The 21,761-nt window shown below is 30.3% G+C and overlaps 1 protein-coding gene across 2 annotated transcripts in view; it reads left to right on the forward strand.

Annotated features, from left to right (window-relative positions):
* LOC135125789 (UNC93-like protein) overlaps window positions 1-21,761 on the forward strand; it is a 144,429-nt gene that overhangs the window by 84,862 nt on the left and 37,806 nt on the right. The window contains exon 1 of one of the 2 annotated variants that reach the window (XM_064051472.1): window positions 3,706-3,835. The exons of the other annotated variant lie outside the window; for it this stretch is intronic. The gene's annotated coding sequence lies outside the window, so the exon portion shown is untranslated. Of the gene's footprint in view, window positions 1-3,705; window positions 3,836-21,761 lie in introns of those variants that run through there. 2 annotated transcript variants of the gene reach the window in all.

Raw genomic sequence — 21,761 nt, forward strand, 5'->3', positions numbered from 1 at the left:
AAAGTTATATTCAAGATCAAACAAAAGATAGATTGGATTTTTGTCCAAAAACAAACACAAGAAAATATTACACAGACAAAAGTTCAAAGTAAATAAAAAATATCCAACGTGAAAATACAAAGAACTCAAAAGGAATCAAATCTGAACTGCAAGAAGGGACATTTTAAAATTTTGCTAGAATTAAAATGGAAATTTGAATAGGATAAGTATCACATTCATTTGAAAATAAAATAGGAATGGACTAGGAGGCCGAACAGGTGAAATTACAGTTAAAGTTAATAAGTTATTAATTTGTTTTACAAAATCAATTGAGGCAAAATCAGTCTTATCTTAGCAAGTACTATCCCCTCCCACCCACCCCCTATTTTCTCAGAGGATATGTCACTTGCCAAAATAAGTCTTAACTTAGCATGTACTAGCCCCGCCCACCCACCCCCTATTTTCTCAGAGGATATGTCATTTACCAAAATAAGTCTTATCTTAGCAAGTACTAGCCCCATTCACCCGCCTTCTATTTTCCAAAATTGTATATCATTTGTCAAAATGCTAGTATTTGCTAAGATAAGACTGATTTTGGCAAATGACTAATCCTCTGAGAAAATAGCGGGTGGGTGGGTGGTACTAGTACTTGCTAAAATAAAACTGATTTTGGCAAATGCCATACCCTCTAAGAAAATAGAGGGCGGGTGGGCGGGGCTAGTCCTTGCTAAGATTAAAGTAATTTTGGCAAATTACATACCCTTTGAGAAAGAAAATAGAGGGCAAATCTAAAAAATATTAATGCAATGATAAATCACAAGTAAAAACTCATCATATTTGCACATTTTGAGTGGAATTTATTCAGCAAAATTTTGAGATGACGTCATCAGATTCTTGGGGGGGGGGGGGGGAGAATAAAGAGATATATTTTGGTTTCATGCTTACAATAACTTTAAAACAGCTGCAGGATTCCAAAGTATTTATTTTTGCAATTTTTTTATTTATTCAATAAAATAAATTGATTGGTTCATTAATTTTTTTGAGTCACCCTGTAGTAGCAAATCTAAAAAATATGAATGCATTGATAAATTACTAGTACGGATTGATCATATTTTGCACATTTTAGATAGGATTTATTGGGCAAAATTGAGATGACGTCATCAATTTTTTGGAGGGGATAAGTAAATATATTTTGAATAAAAATTTATTATGCTTATCATAACTTTAAAATATTTGCAAGATTTCAAAGTATTCGGTTTTGCATATTCAAAAGTAAATTGCAAAATGTTGTTTTATATTTTTGATTTTTTTTCCAAAAATCTGGAAGTTTCGGATAAAAACCCAAGACGGAGTCATAAACTACTACTATGTTATTTTATACAATTTAAAACCCATTTACTATATACGATTCTGAAGTGACGTCATCACTACGATTGTGATAAGCGTTTTACCGCCTACGTAATATTCCTAATATAAATGCAAAATTTAACAAAAATGGACTCCAGTACATTGGAAGACTATCTGTCTAAAATCCGGGACGGCCGACAGACGGACAGACAGACGGTCATGAAAGATCGAGAAAACGTAAAAGTAGAGAGTCGGCCGACGGACTCGATTACAATACTTCCTTCATTTACGGGAAGTAAAAAGTAACAAAATTTGTCTTAGAAAAAAATTAATTAGCAAAAAAGTATACTGCACTTTTGAAAACCAATAAGAAAGGGAAAAGTAATAAAATAATTATTTATAAAAATTAGGCGTTGAATAAATACTGAGTGTCCTTTACTTTATTTATTCAACGCCTAATTTTAAGATAAGACTAATTTTTGCAGATGACATACTTTCCAAGAAAAGAGAGGGTGGGTGGGCGGTGCTAGTATCTGCTAAGATAAGGCTGATTTTGGCAAATGACATACTCTCCAAGAAAAGAGAGGGTGGGTGGGCGGGGCTAGTACTTGCTAAGATAAGACTGATTTTGCCAAATGATATACCCTCTACTCTTCATTTTCTCGGAGAATAGGTCATTTGCCAATATCAGTCTTATCTTATCAGGTACTAGCCCCGCCCATCCACCCTCTCTTTTCTTGGAGAGTATGTCATCTGAAAAAATTAGTCTTATCTTGGCAACTCCTTTCCCCGTCCACCCACTCTTTCTTTCCTCAAAGAGCATGACGTTTGCCAAAATGAGTCTTATCTGAGCAAATACTAGACCCGCCCACCCACCCCTATTTTCTCAGAGGGTATGGCATTTGCCAAAATCAGTCTTATCTTAGCAAGTACTAGTAAGAAAAAAAAATGTTTAAACTCAATGATAATCAAATAAACTCCACCAATGTTTACTTTAGAGGTTTACTTAGACACAAGTCTGGTTTAATAATTCCATTTAATGAAACACTCTTACTTAACATTCATCTGTATTACTTACTTAATTAGGCATAATAACAATTTACTAAGAAAGTTTTCTATTACGTAATTTTTAGTCAGATTTTCAACAACCAATATTTTTTTATCATAATTCTACCACGGCATAGAGTTTGAAACAAATAACGTATGTATATTGTACTTTTTCTACAACCACTACAAATATTTACTCTAGACATATATTTCTGCAAACTTATAATAAACACTTTTCTAAAGAATCTCACACAAAAAAAAAATTTTTACGTGCTATCGTTTGTAATACTAAAATAAAAACATTACAAATATCCCTGCTTCTAAGTATTTAAGTGATTAATTGAGTTTTATCTTTTAGACCGGAGTTTTAAGGTGACTGCTACAAACGATATTTACTTTTCGAATTCTTATGCTATACTTACGCGATGGTGAAATATAAAATTTCTGTTGCAAGATACTCAATCCACTTCCGTATATTGAAAATTTCTTATTATTAAATGTATACCTTGAGATCATTCCCTGTGGACAATTTAGCTTATTGTGGAAGAAACTCAATAACAAAAATTTCTCTTTATTACAGAGAACAGCCACACATTTTAAAAACGTTAGTATTATTTTTCCAACAAATTATTGTTATTATGACTTATTATTTCATTCATGTAAATTTAACCTTTGGCTGTTATTAAAGTAATTATGGTAGGTTTAACGAACTGTTGATGTACACTATGTCTGTAGAATTTTTTCATAATAAACAATTTTCTTTTTATTATGTTATTAGTATTATTAGTGACTAAATATTCACAGCGAATTGACAGTTTAATATTTAATAAATTAAACTTTGAAATAATCGTTTTAAAATATTCAAACAATATAATTAATTATACACGAGGTTTACAATTTTGATTTATTGCTCAAATTTAAGTCTTTGCAGTCCTTAATAAAAATACGAAGTTATGTAATTTTAACAACTTAGCCATTTTTTATCACGCTATTTCATAAAAAAAATGCAATAAAATGCGTTTAAATCACAGATATCAATAAAAAATCAACTTCTAATTATTCATCATTCATACCTATAATTACTGTTGTTAATCAAATAAATTTATGATTACGTCGCACATTGTTAAACAATCCTCTTCAACATTCCTCTCCAACACGAAAACAATAAGTTACATTAAATTTGAATAATTAGTAATCACGTTGTTTTTGTAACGTCCGTCTACCAATTCGTAGTTCTGTGGACCAGTGGACCATAATGAACACGGTGGGATATTCCTACATTCTAAATAAAATAAAAATAATATATACAAACATTCACCAGCACAACACGCATCATTTCCCAATGGTCTTCGACTAGAAGGCAGACCATTCCTGCTTCAGTCTTCAGAAGTGGCGGTTAATAGTTAAGTGTGTGTTGGTGGTTAGTATCGAAGGTATTTTATTTCCAATCTTGCAAAACCAGGTATGTATCTTTAAAAATTTTTCAATTTTTCAAAAATTTTTTCGGCTATTTAATTGACTGCACCTATATATTAAATGCAGCACCTACGTAATTCTTTGAATACATTATTGCGAATTTCAATATCACCTTCTAATCGAATTAAATCACCATGAACTTGACTCTTGAACACATCTGTCACTTCCTTTTTATGCGTTTGCATCAAATTAACGTTGTTTCGAATCAAAACGGATATAAATCCTATCCTCATTACTATTTATTTATTTTCAAAAAACACAAGGTTTGTGCAATAAAATAAACAAGTTTTGTTTCAACAAATAATTCAAAAAACCTGAGACTCATTACAAATGCAGTTTTTTGCTAAAATGATCGCTTTGTGACTTTTGTCAAAACCGTTCATTACGGTTCGTCCGGATTTAATTATCTTTTGTTACTCTTGTACCGAAATAAATTAGCGCTTTATTGTTAATTAAACATAACAAATCGAGGTTACACATGTAAAATTTGGTGTGTCCTTGAAAATGCGTTCATTTGAATAAGGTTATTGTTATCAAAATCGGGAAAATGAAAGTGTATGCCTACTGGTCTCATGTTAATCTAGAGCTAGTTCAAGGTTAACCACAATATTTTTTCACTATTGAATACGTATTATTATTAGTAACGCAGAGACAATTACGTGAATAATGTTTAATTAAATGAGCTCGTTTTACTAATTGTTGATTTAATTTTGGGAGGTAAACGGTTGAATTACGTTCAGACAATTAGTGTTTTTATTCAGACGAGAACTTCGAAATATATCTGTCTCAGAATTTTATTTTTAATTAATTATAATGACCACATTTTCTGTTTTTGTGATTATTGAAAAACTACGACTTTTTTACTTATTTAATGATCAATATTTAGGCACAAAACCTTGAAAATAAAATGTTGACAAGTGAGTTCAACACTATGACTAAGACACTTTTTATTGAAGAAATTATTATAACCATTTTTTTTTTAATTAGATGCAAGTATGTCTCGCCTGTCGAAGGCAACAATGCATTCTTGACAATGAAATAATTCCGTTTTTTCTATTTTCTTCGATTGCAAAATTCTAAGCAATGTATTCTTTAATTTAAAGTCGTTAAACTTTAATTTTATTAACAGAAACTTACACCTGCCTTCAGTAAAACGTGGGTTAATGTGCAAGTGGAAACTGGTTTAAACTAAAGAAAAATGCATCTGTTAATCCCCTTTTCACTCTTCCTTCATATCCGTGTAGGGTTCTGATTCTTTGACATGCTGTTGCCTATTTTTATCAAATTTAAAAGTCTAGTGTGTTTTAAACTACAATTTCGCAACAAATAGTTTATTTTGTAATAAATTTTACATTCGTTTTCTAGAGTGTACGCCAAATTTTGTGTCTGTGTACACAAATGTGTATGGTCCCAGAATAGAATAATTTAAATATCTGCCATATTTTACTTGACAAGTGTTTCCGTCGGTCTGTCTGTCCGTCTGTCTTCGGAATTCTGTCCAACAAATAATGTCGCACGACCACAGAACAGATTTCTCTAATACTTTAAATTTATTTGAAGAATAATGTAAGCTAATCCAACCAAAATACTTATGTCTGCAATCTTGCAATGTTTCTATACACAAAAATAAAATTCAATTTGTATAATGCTTAGTTATAAAATAAGGAAAATTGTTTAAGTCTACAAATACTAGTGACTAATAATGTTATTGCTTGTATTTGAATTTAACTTCGATTGTTTATGTTTAAATCTCGAAAGAATTCGACTTATTAGCACGTTGAAATTACAACCATCAGCGGTTAAAAGAACATAATATTTGATTAATTTTGTCTTTTCAATGCAGAGAAGAGCACTGATTAATTAAATGACCACAATCGGTTTCTCCCTAAAAACCAAATTAATAAATTTGAAGAACATTTGTTCGGAAAAATTGTAGGAAGACGGACAAATTTTGTTTAACAATTTACCATGCTTCCAATAACCTTAAAATAATTCCAAAATTTCACAACATTCGGTTTTTGCAACAAGGTGAAATTATAAAATATTGTTATATTAGTTTGATTTTTTCCCCAAAAATCTGGATGCCCACACTCGAGACGGATTCATAAATCACACATACACGAGCATGCGATTTTACAATGTTTAAAGAACATTTATTCGGTAAAATTGGAAGATGGCTCATTTTCTATAATTTCAAAACGTTTGCAAGATTTCAGAGCATTCGCTTTTGCAATTTCAAAGTTAAAATGCAAAATACACTTTCGATTTTTTTATTTTTCGCAAAAAATCTGAATGTCTAAACATTTATTCGAAAAAGTAAAATTTTGGTGTTTCGAATTTTCAAGTTGACGATATGTCGATTTTTCAGTTTTTCGCTGTTTTAGTTTTGGGTTCTCAGTTTTTCAATTCTTCAATTTTTCTTAGATTTTTCGATTTATTGATTTATCAATTTTTCGATATTTCAGTTTGGAGATTTTTTAACTTTTCGCTTCATCAATAAATCTTTGGCTTTATGTTTTTCTTAATATACATAGTCTCCTTTGAATAACACGATACTAAAAAAATGTCCTTAATTTCTTGTAGAGAGAGAAATAATAAGAATTTTGCATTTAAATTTCGCTCCTTTGGCTCTCGACGATTTTAAAAAAATCATCACAATTGAGATGGGGTGGGTGCGCGGGGCTTATATTTTGCCTTTTTTCTTAATATACGTAGCCATCTTTTCAGAACAAGAAACTTAAAACATGTTTACAATGGTAATTCTTGTTGACAAAAATATGGATCTTGCAATTAAGCCCCGCCCCTCGATCTGACAACGAATCAAAAATTCGTCACAATTATGGCAGTTATGGGTGGGGCCTAATCTTTGCCTTTATTTTTTTCTTAATATACATATCATTCTTTGAACAACACGATACTTAAAAACATTTTTTTAATTTCTCATAGAGAAATAAGGATTTTGCAGTTAACCCCCACCCCCTTGGTCCACGATGAATAATAAAAATCATCACAATTGAGATAGGGTGGGTGGGCGGGGCTACATTTTGATAACGTCATAGAACATTTTGCCAAAATAAAGACCCGTAAGCACGTCTAGTATTTGTTATCTGATTATATAGCAGGGGTCTAAGCTTATTCAGATTAGATTTAAATCATTTTCCTTATTTTATAATAACTATTATACAAATTGAATTTTATTTTTGTGTCTAGACACATAATATTTTGTTTTTAATTTCTCGTGGAGAAATAAGGATTTTGCAGTTAAACTCCGCCTTCTTGGCTCACGACTAATAAAAAAAATCATCATAACTGCGATAGGGCGGGTGGGCGGGGCTACATTTTACCTTGTTTTCTTAATATGTGTAGACTTATTTCGACAACAAAAAACTAAAAACATGTATAAAATGGTAAATTTTTGTAGTAATCAACTTAAATCCTCCACATTTCTTCTACAACCCCTTTAAATATGGCAAAAGTTGAACATCAATAAATATATATACTGAGAAAAAATTAAAGTCAAAGATTAAGCCCCACCCATAACTGCCCTGATCTAAATAGTAATGAAGTTTTGATTCGTTGGCAGACCTAGGGGCGGAGCCTAATTGCAAAATTCATATTTCCTTACAAAAATTTACCATTTTAAACATGTTTTAAGTTTCTAAAAATAGAAAAATCATCACAATTGAGATGGGGTTGGTGGACGGGGTTTGTATTTTGCCTTTTTTTCTTAGTATACATTGTATTATTTGAACAACACGATGCTCAAAAACATGTTTTTAATTTCTTGTAAAGAAATAAGTATTTTGCAGCTGAGCTCCGCCCGCTCGATTCACGGTGAATAAAAAAATCATCACAATTGAGATAGGGTGGGTGGGCGGGGTTTATATTTTGCTTTGTTTTCTTAAAATATGTGTAGTCATCTTTTCACAACAACAAACTTAAAACATGTTTAAAATGATAAATTTGTATAGGGAAATATCGATTTTGTCCCATAATGGCAAAACGCATATTTCCTTGCATAAACCAGTTTAACCATGTTTTAAGTTTCTTATTGTATATTAAGAAAAAAAAGGCAAAATATTAGGAAGTATTGCAATGAAGTCCATCGGCCGACTCTCTACTTTTACATTTTCTCGACCTTTCATAACCCCTAGAGTACGAAGAAATGGGTCTCCCGTTTCCGTCTGTCTCTCTGTCTGTCCGTCTGTCTGCCGTTCCGATTTTTTTTGTGTGTTTTTCCAGAGTGATTCTTCTGTAAGTATTCTCTGGCTGTGCGAGTGGTTGCCTTTTAAGATTCATAATTAAATACAAAATTTTTAAAAACAAACTACAAAAAACAAAAGATATCAGAGAAAGGTATGAAAAGAATATATTTGAATAATTGCTAATTTCAAATAATTTCCATTTCAACATTTAAAAATTTCCGTTGTAACTCAATTTCCTAAAATAAAGCTAAATAGCAGTGTGTCTTCTTGTCTATCGATATTTTTCTAAAATTTTCTTTTTAAGAATTTAAATATTTAAAGTAAACCCTGTTGTATTTCATAGTACGACATTTATATTCCCAACATGACTGAAAGGAGTGGTTTCTTAATGATAATGGGACAGAAATAAGTAATAAACAAATAAATGAATTAAGTAATCTCAGTAACGTCATACTGTTCGCAATACCCGACCCGGTTGGGCATCTCACTGACGCAGATGAAAGTTACATAAAGCAGTTTGTTCACATAATGCAGTCATGACGTCTTAAATGCCCCAAAATTACTGATTCAGCTGTCACAATCAAGGTAACTTATAACGTGACTATTTTAATTTACTACGTTTATTTATGTTTCTTTAGGATTTTTCTTCTTATTATTTTAATTACGATTAAACGAATGATGAATGAATTTGGAAATCAAAGAATGAAATTCTTACAAATCCATTCTAGGTTTTCCATTTCCTCATTAAATATATATACACTTGCAAAACTATATATACTTATTTACAACATCCGACTTAGAGGCCGTTAATAAGTAAACAATTCCAATAATACACCTAATAGATGAAGTCTTGGAAAAACTCGTCCGCATTACTAGAAAATGTCGGTACTTATTTACCTGCGTACTCCCAATAACCAACTGTATTAAAATTGTATTAAAATTAAGATTTTCACCAATTACCATGAAAAATACAGCAATAATTTTAAAATATGCATAAAAATGCACTTAATATTAAAATATGCAATAAATGCAAAAAATAGTTAAATATGCAGAATATGCAAAATATGATTCTACTACTTATTATTTTCAACACACCACTATTTGTATTCTTATAAAAGTGGCAACGATTATCTAACAAAAATTTTAATAATGTCATCAAATTGTTTGTGGAAATGAGCAAACAAATTCTTATTCAAAATTAAGGAAACCGGTGTGGAATTTTAATTTTGAATCCAGTGTGTATTTTTAGTAAACAACACTGCTTTTTTATTTTTCTCACATACCTACCTTAAATAGTTTTAAACAATTAAATAATGGTACTTTTTTATAGCACTAGAAGGTGATTACTGATTACATTAACATATGTATTTCCCAAAGTTACCACAAAGTGAGTAATAATGCTCATTCTGCAATTAAAATATGCATAAAATTGATGTGTAAAAATTACTTAACAAGTCAGAAAAATTACCAATTTTTCTATTGTTATTGATGCAGGTGTCTACATAAAAAAAATCGGGTGACTAATAATAATAATGCTTCTATTAAAAATTCTATAACCTTAGCTACTAAATAATTCATCTAATTTATTCAGCTCAAATAACAGTAATTTATAACTAAACATTAACGACTATTAATTTCACTACTTTTCACTCTCCCACCTGACCTTGTATATCATACACTTACTATTATAACCGTCACAATCGGCACTTGTTCATATTCGCCCACGTCAACCAGCCAATGGAAACCCTTACAGCACAACAGAATCCGAGGAGGTTCCGCTTCTATTACCGCATAGTTAGCATTAAGCAAAGTAAAAGTTGCCTTAGATTAAGAGGCGTGTCCCTTTGATTACTTCTCTTCGACACAGAGAAAAATCGCAAACATGGAAATTACCAACATCACAGAACGATCAAAGAACATCCAAAGGAAAGTCGAGCAGAGGTTTTTTTCGCAGCAAAGCAATCACTCGTTACAACGTTTGTACAACAAAGAGGAGCGCTTAACAAGGCTATAACATGTAAATACTCGGTTTGAAAAGTTCTGACCGAAAAACATGATCAAAGGTTTAGACGCTATCGGCCCGTCAAAGACATTAGAAGCGGCATTATGAGACTGTGACTTTGTCCACACGTTGCATTAACGTAACCTTCGTTTGCGATTCTAATATCAACACAACCACGAAATGCAAATAACGAGTGCGAGATTGTCCGGGAAAAACGGACGGCAGGCTTTAATTATTATGCACGGTGCAGACGGAGATGTTTGTGCAGTAATTATGATGGAAAACTAGAAATTATGATTAGCTCATTTTTTACATATATGTATGAGGTTTTCCTACAATTATGAATATATGTATTTACCGAACGGGATATAATAACACACAACTTTATGTTAAACCTTGTTTTTATTTCTGTTTGCATTTTCTACAATAAAAGAAAATTTGCTGCTGAGGAAACGTGGAATAGAAATCACAGTGAGAAGCAGAACAAAAATGTTTTATATTCTTTTGTATGACCTTCTTTCGATGACAAATAACAGCTGTGTGAGTAAAACGTGAACTGAGTATGATTAATTGCAAAGTATACGTACAAGACCACATTCACTTATATGAACTAGAAAAAAAAATCGACCTGTAACAAAACTCGTGTTTATATCTTTAAACTTTGAACAGTTTTTTTTTTACTGGAAATACAAACTAAAAGAAGTTATTCAAAGCGATTCCAAACGATTTATTTAGATTTAAAGAGCAGTGAATTCCACATGCATGTTTCAAAAGATATATTTAAGTAATTTTCCCCCAATTAACGTAATGAGAAATTTCTGGGAAGTCCTCACGTAAATAACGAAATATGATTATACAAATATTGTTTTTGGACAATCCACATACGTATGGTTAAAAATAAGGATGAACTTTTAAAATACAAATAAAGAAATATTTTACATTACACATTTAAAGTAAACTTTACAAAATTTTGAGTCATGACTTTTATTTATTAAAAAAGTACAATTGAGCAGAAGTCAAAACTTGCTGTGCCAACGCAATACAGAAATTAGTAGTGCAATAAGTATGAAAAGAAAACTCATATTTTATCAACCTTGATAATTTTAACTGCCCCAGTGCAAGCTAGGGATATTATAGTAGAATCCACTTGAAGAGTGGCAAATTTTATGTTTTCTCGATGTTTAGAGTATGAAAAAGTAGGTCTTCCATTTCTGTCTGTCCGTTGTCTAGCGTGTGTTGTTGGAGATTTTGTTAAATGCTAAAATTTTTAAACTCTGTACGATTTAATATGGCTCCATTTATACGATACGGATATCAAATAAAATCTACTTTCCTAATAAAAGACGTTCAGATGTTTTTAAGACATTTCTCTTCACAATCGGTAACACAACTAATACCAATGTCGCCTGAGAACTTGTTTGATCTACAGACCAGAGCGCACTCAGGCCAATATCGACCCTAAGCGATTTATCTATAAGCCGACTTTCGTTACAGCTGATCTGATACACATTCACTACGAAGAACTAACCCGTTTCCACCATCTGGTCGGACTTTACAACGAATACGTGAACAAAATTCTTGAACGTCTTAATGATTTAATACATAATGACAAAATGACAAAATTTACATTTCAAATTGTACTATCAAATAGTAACCAAAATTTGTCACCTACAATAAAATAACGTAATCTACAAATTTTACAATAGTAGATGTAATTTAAATTTTACATCATCCGTTTATGGTGTTAAGTTTTTATCTTAGACGTCAAGATGTTTGGAAAAAAATCAACACCATTTTCCAATTTATAGCTATTGGAAGCATGTTAAATCTTTAGTTAAAATTTATCCGTCCCTACCGAATAAATGTAATGTAACTAACTAATCCTGTTTTTTTATTTTTCCATTTTTCGACTTCCCAAGGTTTCAATTGTTCACTTCTTCAATTCTTCGATTTTCGATTTTTCAGGTTTTTTGATTTTTCAATTTTTCGACCTTTTTCAGCTTACGAATTTTCGACTTTACTTTTTTAGTTTTTCGATATCTCACTGGTCCAATTTTCTAATTTTTCAATTTTTTGGATATTTTTTTTTAGTTTTGAGATTTTTCAATTATTCGATTTTTCAACTTTTCGATTTTTGGACTCCTGGATTTTTTGATTTCTCGATTTTTTACTTTTTGGATTTTCAATTGTTCGATAAACTTTAGATTTTTTAATTTTTCGAGTGTTTTATACTTCGATTTCTCAATTTTTCAACTTTTTGATGTTTTAATTTTTCAATTTTTAAAATTGTAGATTTCTTTTCGATTTATCGGTTTTGGCCTACTTCGGTTTCTCAATTTTTCGTTTTTTCGACTTTTCGATTTTTCGATTCCTCTATTTCTCGATTTCTCTTTGAATTTTCCGATGTTTCGATTTTTCGATTTGTCGGTTTTTCGATTTTTTACTTTTCGGCTTTTCGATTTTTCGGTGTTTCGATTTTTGTATTATCCGATTTTTCAATTTTCCAATTTTTTACATTTTCGAGTTTGTTGATTTTTCAGTTTTTCGATTTTTAAATTTTAGATTTTCGAATTTTTATTTTTTTGGTTTTTTGATGTTTCGATTTCTCTATTTTTCAATTTTACGGTATTTTAATTTTTCAATGTTTTAAATTTTAGATTTTTCGATTTTTCGATTTTTCAATTCCTCAATATATTTTTATTTTTCAAATTTTTTAATTCTTAAGTTCTTCAATTTTTCAATTTTTCAGGTTCTTGATTTTTCAAACTTTCGATTTTTTAAGTTTACGATTTTTCAACTTTGCTCTTTTGACTTTTCGATTTCCCAATTTTACTATTTCTAATTTCCCAATTTTTAGATATCTCGTTCAATTTTTAAATTTTTCGATATTTAGGTTTTGGGATTTTTTAGTAATTCGACTTTTTGATTTTTCAAGTTGTGATTTTTCGATTTCTCGACTTTTTAGTTCTCGTATTTTCAATTTTTCAATTTTTAAACTTTGGGTTTACCAATTTTTATTTCTTAAAATATTTCGGTTTTTCAATTTTTTGATTGCTCAATTTATTGAATTCAGATGTTTCCATGTATTGATATTTCGATTTCTTCATTTTTTGATTTCTCAGTTCTTCAGTACCTACGTATTTCTATTTTTCAATTTTTCAAATTTTGACGTTGCTAAATTTTCAGTTTTCCGATTTCTCAATTAATCTATTTTTAATTTGCCCATTTCTCGACTATTCGAAGTGTCGATTTTTCAGTTCTTTAATTCTTCGATTTTTCGACTTTGCTTTTTTGAATTTTCGATTTCTCAGTTTTCCATTTTTTTAATTTCTCAATTTTTGGATATTACTTTCAGTTTTGGGATTTTCGAATATTTTGACTTTTCGACTTTCCAATTTTTCTGGATTTTTCGATTTTTGATTTTTTATTTTTCGTATTTTCAGTTTTTCGTTTTTTAAACTATAGATTTTTTAATTTTTCGACTGCTTTATATTTCGATTTTTCAATTTTTCAACTTTTCGATATTTTAGTTTTTCAATTTTCCGAATTTTTAAAGTTTCGATTTTTCAATTTTTTGAGATCATGATTTATACAGATTCGGATGTTTCGATGTTTTCATTGTTCAGTCTTTCGATTTATCAATTTTTCCATTTTTAACTTTTCGATTTTTTGATTTTGGTTTATTTCGGGTTCTCAGTTTTTCGTTTTTTCGACTTCTCGATTTTTCGATTCCTCGATTTCTCGATCCTTTGATTTTGCGATTTCTCTTTGAATTTTTCGATGTTTCCATTTTTCGATTTGTCGGTTTTTCGATTTTTTACTTTTCGGTTTTTCTGTCTTTCGATTTTTGAATTATCCATTTTTTTCCTTTTTACGATATTTTAATTTTTCAATGTTTGAAATTTTAGATTTTTAGATTTTTCAATTCCTCAATGTTTTTTAAGTTTTCCGATTTTTCAATTAATGTATTTATTGATTTTCCCATTGTCGACTTTCCAAAGTTTCGATTTTTCAGTTCTTCAGTTCTTCAATTTTTCGATTTTTTAAATTTTCGATTTTTTAAGTTTGTGATTTTTCGGCTTTGCTTTTTTGACTTTTCGATTTTCCAATTTTTCAATTTTTTAATTTCCCAATTTTTGGATATTCCGTTCAATTTTGTGATTTCTCAGTTTTTCGATTTTTGAATTTTTCGATATTTTAAATTCTCGAGTTTCAATTTCTCGATTTGTTGATTTTTCAGGTTTTCGATTTTTGAATTTTATATTTTCGAATTTTTATTTTTTGATTTTTTGTTGTTTGGATTTCTCCATTTTTCAATTTTGCGATATTTTAACTGTTCAATGATTTATATTTTAGGTTTTTCGATTTCTCGATTTTTTATTTTTCTGTTCTTCAGAATTTCTAATTTTCAATTTTTCAAATTTTTACGTTGCTAAATTTTCAGTTTTTCGATTTCTCAATTAATCTATTTTTTAATATTCCCAAATTTTTCGATTTTTTTGACTTTGCTTTTTTGGTTTTGCTAATTCTCAATTTTATAGTTTTTAGACATTCCGGATTTTCGGATATGTCGATTTTTTATTTTTTGAATTTTCAGTTTTTGGGTTTTTAAACTTTGTTTTTTTCAATTTTTCAGCTTTTCGATATTTTAATTTTGCAATTTTTAAAATTCTAGATTTTTCAATTTCTCGAGATTTTAAATTTTCGATTTTTCAATTTTTTGAGATCTCATTTATCGAGATTCGGATATTTCGATGTTTTGATTCTCGATCTATCAATTTTTCCATTTTTAACTTTTCAATTTTTCGATTTAGGCCTACTTCGGTTTCTCAATTTTTTGTTTTTTCGACTTCTCAACTTTTCGACTCCTCGATTTCTGGATCTTTTGATTTTTCGATTTCTCGATGTCTCAGTTTTTAAATCTTTCGATGTTTCGATTTGTCGGTTTTTCGATTTTTTACTTTTCGGCTTTTCGAATCCGATTTTTCAATATTCCAGTTTTTTAAATTTTCAAGTTTCGATTTTTCGATTTGTTGATTTTTCAGTTTTTCGATTTTTAAATTTTACTGTTTCGAATTTTTATTTTTTTGATTTTTGATGTTTCGATTTCTCCTTTTTTCAGTTTTACGATATTTTAATTTTTCTATGCTTTAAATTATAGATTTTTAGATTTTTCAGTTCTTCAATATTTTTTAATTTTCCAAATTTTGACGTTTCTGAATTTACAGTTTTCCGATTTTTCAATTAATCTATTTTTGATTTTCCCATTTCTGAACTTTCCAAAGTTTCGATTTTTCAGGTTTTTGATTTTTCAATTTTTCGATTTGTTAAATTTGGGATTTTTCGACTTTGCTTTTTGACTTTTCGGTTTCCCAATTTTTCAATCTTTTAACTTTCCAATTTTTGGATATTTCGTTCAATTTTGAGATTTTTCAGTTTTTCGATTTTTCAATTTTTCGATGTTTCAGTTTTGGGAATTTTTAGTATTTCGACTTTTTACTTTTTGAATTTTCGATTTTTCGTTTTTTAAACTTTAGGTTTTTCAATTTTTCAACTGTTTTATACTTCGATTTCTCAATTTTTCAACTTTTCGATATTTTAACTTTTCAATTTTTAAAATGTTTTTCGATTTATCGAGATTTCAATTCTTCTATATTTCAATTTACAATTAAAGAATCAATTCTTAGTTAAACAAAATTAAACAAAAAATAGTTGCATGTCAAAATCGAGTTAAACATGTGATATGTGATAAAAACATCTAAATAATAACTATTTCCCGCAGAAATTCTAAACCCTTAGAGTCGACATTGGCCTGAGCACTCTCGGGTCTGTGGATCAAACAAGTTCTCAGACGACGGCAATACGATTCGAGGCCATCAGCATACAATGGTTTTTCGCTTTCTAATACTTCCGACAAGTCATTAATAAGAACTGGAAACATTGAAGGGTCAAAGTTTGATCCTTGAAGTACGCCAGACGATGGTAGATAAAGGAATCGCTGTTAATCAGTTTTCTTTAATGATCTAACCGTTTAATCAAATGCTACCACACCCATTTGACTTGAATTATCAACGCCTTCAGAAACATACATGTTATATTTGTAAATGTGGACTTTTTTCCACCAAACGATTTTTCAATATTACCGACACTCCCTTTTTTGAAAACAAAATTTTATCAGTTAAATCAAATGTTAGTCGTCTAACTTTCCGAAACTTCTGTAAGCGGTGTACTAACTTTTATTCTAACTTTAGACCAGTTTTTCTGCATGTTAAATAAATGCACCACTCCATAACTTTCCTTTCATAGGTACTTGCTGAGATTATCTCGTAACGATATGACCGGCTGCAACCTTATATGGAATGGATTGGCACAAATAAATGAGTTTTGTTTTGGCCTTTAAAATTCTTCAAGATTTACATTCGGCATTTACGTTGTTAAACGTACCTCTACTAGACTTCCGAGGTAAAAACCCAGATAAACCCAAATAAACCCTAATAAACAAGCTAGTGCAAGACTACTCTTGAAGCATAATATTTCTTACATAAAACCAGACTAGTTTTATGGAATGTCAGTATAAGAATTTTCTCTTTAACCACCAAAGTATTAACTAATTGCATGTTTACAATAACTTGATTGGTGGTCCCAAATTCTCTTTGAAAACAACAAAAACTTCCTGTACTTCCATTTTAGCTGCACTTGATAATTTCCTAATTATTTTCTAACTATTATTAGACGTTACAGTATGTTTAAAACTTATAATATAATTTTAGATTAATACCAGAGCAACCAGAGGGTGTATTTTGCAAAATAACGAACTTGATTTTAATTATAATAAATAATTAGATTTACTGTAATCACTACTGTCGTGCTTGCACTTAATTTACTGTGAAAAACATTATATTATATATATTTAGAATTCTCCCGTGTAAAATAGTAAAGAACATTCTTCTTGTGAACTGGCTGAGTCAACGATATTCAAAGAATGCATAACAATTATAACATTATAAAAATTTAAGTAAAAAAAACCTTGGTTTTCATCACGTCACTGTTTGTAAGACTGTTGAAAGAAAAATCTTCTGCAATGATTTTTTAGTTATAATTTAATTCCATGTGTTTCTAAGGTGAGTAACGATAAAGTATCAGGGTCGGTGCAAATTCTCATAAGCTAGAGTACATTTTGCAAGAAATAATGATATTTATGTTATTCATAATGGCATCTAACATTTATAGCAAAATAATAACAGTATGTGTTTCATTATTCCAAGTATAAGTATTTGCTTTGTTCAACTTTTTTAAAAACGCAAACACTAACGAGAGCACAACGTAAATTCATTATTCAGCTAGATTTAAATATGGTTTTTAATTTTTTTGCATTGTTTGTTTTATTCCATTTTTTCACTCCACAAAATCATCGAACCATGTCTGGAAACAAAACTATGATATCAGTTTCAATTTTTTCTCAAACTTTAAAAAACTTTAACGCCTTGAAGGTTGTTCAACCAAGTAAAAGTATGAAAATTTACCACCATTATGCAACCAAACAAAACTTTACCTCACGTGGCTTTTTATCGTTCACCACATTCTTCCACAAATGAATCAAATAATAACCATGACATTGAATTTTTTACGAAATATTAGTCAAATTAATCATCGTTTGTTATTTTCCCATAACCGCCAATGTTTCCATTCCACTAAAGAGCTAAAACGAACCTGATGATAAAACCATCGGCGCCGACATCATGGGTGCCCTGAGGCTCTCGTCTCAACAAAGATTTAGATATGTCTCCAGAATTTCTTCATGTGTGTGCTTACTACCGTGATGAAAATTTAAATTGTCTGCTAATTAAATTTTTAATAAATTTTAAAACCAGTTTATATTGTGGAAAACCAATTAAAAAGTGAAGCCTAATTAAATGTTTAATGGGGCATTAAGCCTTGATCTTGAGAATTTGATTTATTAAATCTGAACGTATGAATTAGTTAATAATTCTTTTACAAACGAGGTTTATTATTCTTTTAATGTACAGTTTTAATAAACTAAATGTTATAAATTATTTAGAAGGTGATTCAAAGTATAAATGGTCTCGTTTAAATTTTATCCCAATGACAGTGTATTTTATGCCTACGTTCAACTTATTTGTAGTTAAGGTTCGTTTTTGTTTAGAATTAATGGAAGATGTTCTAGAGAAAAACTACGAAGCAAATGGATATGGATACACGAGAAACACAGCTTACAGAAAATAAAAGTTAATTCCTGAAAGCAATAAGTAACCTTTTCTGCACCAGTCTCTATTTAATAGCCAGCCCACATTTTTTTTTTGTTGAATTATTTATTTTGGATACATACATACATGCATTATATTAATACTAATGAATAAGGCAACACAAATCTTAGGCATGCAAACATGTTATTATATCACTGCGTTACGTTGCAATAGTAATAGTGGTTCAGCAGATGTAATATGTTTTCATTTTTTTTTTTAATACCACAAACCCAAAATGTAATTTCCGTCTAGTGTACTTTTAATATATTTAAGTGTCTCTCATTGTGGAGGAATTCCATTAATATTAGCTCCATCAAGTCATACATCATAAATCCATTACTACACATAATCGACAAATGCATGCCTCTTAATTGCTTCCAAACACATCTTTTTCGTTTATTTCCCGCCAATTTACAACTGAATCACTTCTTGATTTTTGACATCTTCACTCCCCACATTTGTTTAAGATTTTATATCATACAATGCCGTAATTGTAAATTTAGGAAGTACACTTTGATAAATGTAGTCGGTTTTCGTTTTATCTTTCAACGAAGTCAACTTAAAAGCACGAGTAACTGGAAATCTAGATATTCGCCATCAACCATAATTTGGTCCTTCGAGCCGGATTTTTTACAACGAATTTACGTTTGAAAGCACGAGTAATTGTGCATCCGTATATACCCCAACTCGCATTTGCAGAAATTTCTTTGTTGTTCAGAAGTAATGTTATTTGAATTACTTAGTTTTCCATTTTATATTTGACTGCCAGAACGGATTGTGATTGTGATTGTATTTGGAATTATTTTTCTGCGCCTACGCTTTCGCTAATCACTTTGAATATGAGCAACTTGGCAATCAATTCTTGATATTGCTTATTCGAACTCACTCTAGAGGAAGGGTTTAGATCTCTCAACTAATTCCTAATACCATTATAGACATCGTAAGTTATTACCACCCACTGGTAGTCGTAAGTTAATAATTAAAATGCAGTTAACATAAATTATAATTATTGTAAGTAGATCGTGCAGAATCACTAAAACATAATGATTCTTTTTATACCGATTGAATTGTTAATGTAAATAATAGCACACCTTAACGAACACTTGCAGCCAGTATCACGACAAACAATTAATCAATTATTATGTTCTGTGTTCATGCACTGTTCACTTAAAACTACATAACAAAAAAAATGACACGTGAGTCAGTTATAATATATTAATTACCCCTGCGATTATAATTGTCTCTCCTTATAATGGGTTTACAAATTTTTAAACGTTATTCCTAATAACTTAATAATCCTTATAGTGGGATTTATAAAGTTGCTGTTGACGTTGAAGTTCCAGTTACAGTTGCTGTTCCCGCTGACGTTGCTTTTAGAACTGACAATTGTCATTTATAAACTCCGTTGTCAAGTTGTCGTTCAACTTTTGTCGTATTTAAAGGGGTTGTAGAAAAAAAAAGTGGAAGATTTAAGTTGATTACTATATATATTTACCACTTTAGACATGTTTTACGTTTCTTGTTGTCGAAATAAGTCTACAAATATAAGAAACAGAGACAAAGTGTAGCCCCGCCCGCCCACCCTATTTCAATTGTGATGATTTTTTTTATGCGTCGTGACTCAATAAGGCGGAGCTTAACTGCAAAATACTTATTTCTCTACGAGAAATTAAGCAATGTTCTTGAGTATCGTGTTGTTCAAAGAATACTATATCTATTAAGAAAAAAAATAAGCCAAAGATTAGGCCCCACCGATACCCGCCCCGATCTCAATTCGCAATTGTGATGAATTTGTCATTCGTCGTCAGATCGAGGGGCCGGGCTTAATTGCAAAATCCATTTTTGTGTACAAGCATTTTCTATTTTAAACATGTTTTAAGTTTCTTGTTCTAAAAAGACGACTACGTATATTAAGAAAAAGGTAAAATATAAGCCCCGCCCACCCGCCCTATCTCAATTGTGATGATTTTTTTATAATGGTCAAGAGCCAAATCTAAGACATGTTTTTGAGTATCGTGTTATTTGAAGAATACTATGTATATTAAGAAAAAATTAAAGCTAAAGATTAAGCCCCACCCATACCAGACCCTGATCTAAATAGTAATGAAGTTTTCATTTGTTGGCAGGCCTAGGGGCGAAGCTTAATTGCAAAATCCATATTTTCTTACAAAATTTACCATTTTAAACGTGTTTTAAGTTTATGAAATTAAAAAAGTTCACCACAATTGAGATAGGGAGGGTGGGCGGGGTTTATATTTTGCTTTTTTTACTTAATATACACAGTACTTTTTGTACAACACGACACTCAAAAACATGTTTTTAATTTCTTGTAAAGAAATAAGTATTTTGCAGTTAAGCTTCGCCCCGTTGGTTCATGACGTATAAAAAAAAATCATCACAATTGAGCCAGGGCGGGTGGGCGGGCTTACATTCTGCCTTTTTGTATTAATATGTGTAGACTTCCTTTCACATCATGAAACTTAACACATGTTTAAAGTGGAAAATTTGTATAAGGAAATATCGATTTTCCAATTAGACTCCGTCTAATAATTGCAAAATCCATATTTCCTTGCAAAAATGTACCATTTTAAACATGTTTTAAATTTATTGATCTGAAGATACGACTACGTATATTAAGAAATAGGTAAAACATATGCAAAAATTTACCATTTTAGACATGCTTTAAGTTTCTTATTGTCGAAATAAGTATGCATATATTAAGAAAAAGAGGCAAAACGTAGCCCCGCCCACCCGCCCTATCTCAATTGTGATTATTTTTTTATTCGTCGTGAGCCAAAAAGGCGGAGCTTAACTGCAAAATTCTTATTTCTTTACGATAAAGTAAAAATAATTATGTCTTTAGGTTGTTCAAAGAATGTATATTATGAAAAAAATAAACACAAAGATTAGGCCCCACCCATACCCCCCCCCCCCCACAATTGTGATGATGATACTCAAAAACATGTTTTTAATTTTTTGTATTTTGCAGTTAAGCTCCGCCCTCTTGATTCACGGTGAATAAAAAAATCATCACAATTGAGACAGGGCGGGTGGGCGGGCTTACATTCTGTCTTTTTGATTTAATATGTGTAGACTTATTTTCACAACATGAAACTTAAAACATGTTTAAATTGGAAAATTTGTATAAGGAAATTTCGATTTTGCAATTAGGCTCCGCCCCATAATTGCAAAATCCATAATAACCCGGACTTTTTCAATTCTGATGATTTTTTTTATTCGTTGTAAGCTGAGGGGTGGGGACGCTTAACTGTAAAATCCTTATTTTTTACAAAAAATTACCATGTGAAATATGTTCTGAAGTAATCGTGTTATACAAAGAAAACTAGATGTATTAATTAAAAAAGAAAACCAAAAGAGAAGTTCTACCCATCCGTCTCGATCTTAATCGTGATGAATTTTTCATTCATTGTCAGATCGAGG

This window comes from Zophobas morio, unplaced genomic scaffold (genome assembly GCF_036711695.1).
Source record: "Zophobas morio isolate AGI-343-1 ecotype UQ-CSIRO unplaced genomic scaffold, CSIRO_AGI_Zmor_V1 ptg000009l, whole genome shotgun sequence".
In the NCBI taxonomy this organism is placed as follows: Eukaryota; Metazoa; Arthropoda; class Insecta; order Coleoptera; family Tenebrionidae; genus Zophobas; species Zophobas morio.